Genomic DNA, 2608 nt, shown 5'->3' with positions numbered 1-2608 from the left:
TTTGTGGACAACAGAGACAGGTCGGCGCCATGTTAATGCCCTACACACTCCATTCGCCGAAACAAAACAAAAAAAGATGGGAATTGTTCCAACCTATAACTGCATAATTTTTTTATTTTATTTTACGTTTCAATATTTTGTTTCTTTTTATTATTGAGAGGATTGCGTGCTGTCTTGTATTGCATTATTCATCCTCATCGCATAAAATATGCTGTTGAACATTATTTTGAAGTTATCGTAGGAGAGACGCAGTTTAAATACAATATCCATATACAGTCCCTGTTAAATCTTAATTAGCAGATGATACTATGCAGCTTAATTGTTTTTACGCGACTAAAACCGGTTTGCACTTGTTTACGTTCGTGTATCAATGGGTTAAATTAGTCGATATGTAATATAAATTTGACGATATTAGACGATATATTATATAGATATAGAATATTTATTATATCAGGTATTATTAGTATATTATAATAATTAGACAAAATGATTAGACGCACTGTAGTTTTTTAATAATTACCTGTTTTGCACGCAATACTTTTATATTTAGACATACATGTAATGGGTTTTTCTTCAGGAGATTTTTTATATACTTATATACTTCCTATTTGTATTTATTTTTAACGTATTGCATTACAATGTTAAGCATTACAATGTTAATGAAACCGGGTTGCACTTGTTTACGTTTGTGCATCAATTGGTTAAATTAGTCGATATATAATATAAATTTGACGGTAGGATAAATTAGACGATATATTATATAAATATAGAACATTTATTATACCAAACATTATATTAGTATATAATAATAATAATTAGATCAAATTATTAGGTGCTCCGTAGTTTTTTAATAATCACATGTTTTGCACGAGTTTATAGGCAATACTTTTATATTTAAATATACATGTAATGGGTTTTTCTTCAGGATATTTTTTATATACTTACTATTTGTATTGATTTTTAACGTATTGCATTACAATGTTAACGTTTTGATACACGAACATAAGCAAATGCAAACCGGTTTCATCCGAGTAAAAACAATACAGCTGTATTGTATCACCCGATAATTATAATTTTACATGGAATTTTATATATAATATGCTTAGAGACTGCAATGGGGTGACTCATCTGTGGCAAATTGGTTAAAATGACAACCAAATTACATATTGTACAATTTTTAATAAGTAAATAAAAATATCTATATTCGCTAAATGATTGTACGGATTTGTTATAATGTCTGATGACAACATATCGAGAGTATAAATTTTGCAGAAATGTATCAATTTGAGATTAAGTAAAATTCTAATTCATTATGGAAGCGGGGGGGGGGATTGTACATATTCAGAATGAGTTTATTCTTCCATAACTTACATTTATACGTTTTTAGTACATTTTTAGACTTTATTCAAGAATGATTTGTAAACTCATCTCTAACTTAAAGATGGCAGCAACGTCATTGGGGACAGAATTTACCTGCAAACTCCGTCCCCATAGTATACTACTGTGTGTATACCCTAGTATACCATCATAATATACATAGTATACCATAATATACATACATACTATAATATATGTGTGGCAGGGGTTTGCGTACTCGCAAATACATGTCACGCATTTCAATAGCGAAAAGTACATACTTTTGAAATAAAAATGTCGTCCAATCTCGTTTTCAGTTTATAAAATTCACAAAGGAAATGACCTAATAAACGTAATACCTCAGCCAGTACAAGCTACAGTATTAAGTATCCCCCAAAATCATTGCTTACATAGTCTAACCCAGATATAACGAACTTTGGAGATTTAGACAACACTTCGTTGTAGAGTCGTGGTGGCTCAGGGGATAGAGCGTTCGTCTCTCAATGAGGCGAACTTAGCTCGAATCTCAGAAGTGGCTTGTAGATATGAATTCCGCACCCGGTTCGCACCAATCACAGTGCTGGCGTGAAATTTCCTCCGTGGTAGATGGATCATGGATTGTAGTCCCCTTCTCGTCAAGCTAACTGTGGGTGTTTTTCGAGGTTTTCCTCTCTATGTAACGCAAATATGGATTAGTTCCCTCAAAATGTCTTCCACGAAGGCAAATTTCTTCCTAATACTTGATCCAGGAGTTCCTTAGTCTTCTGAATTGGGTTCAAAATTACAAAGCTCCGTGTTTAGTTGTCCCGAACGAACTGGTGTTTATATATATTTTTAGTAAACAGCTGAGAAATTGGTAGCTCGCTTATAGTGGATTCCAGCAGGCATTTAAATTGCGAAATACTTAGTGGATGAGATAACTTCAAAAGCATATAATTATTAATTATTAATTATTAAATGAAATGATATACTTTATAATGGAGAGCTTAAATGGATTGANATTTATTATATCAGGTATTATATCAATATATTATAATAATTAGACCAAATTATTAGACACACTATAGTTTTTTAATAATTGCCTGTTTTGCACGTGTTTATAGGCAATACTTTTTTATTTAGACATACATGTAATGGGTTTTTATTCAGGAGAATTTTATATACTTCCTATTTGTATTTATTTTCAACGTATTGCATTACAATGTTAATGAAACCGGTTTGCACTTGTTTACGTTGGTGCATCAATTGGTTA

Source organism: Parasteatoda tepidariorum, chromosome 8 (assembly GCF_043381705.1).
Source record: "Parasteatoda tepidariorum isolate YZ-2023 chromosome 8, CAS_Ptep_4.0, whole genome shotgun sequence".
NCBI classification, from domain to species: Eukaryota; Metazoa; Arthropoda; class Arachnida; order Araneae; family Theridiidae; genus Parasteatoda; species Parasteatoda tepidariorum.
Note: the sequence above shows the minus strand (reverse complement) of the source record.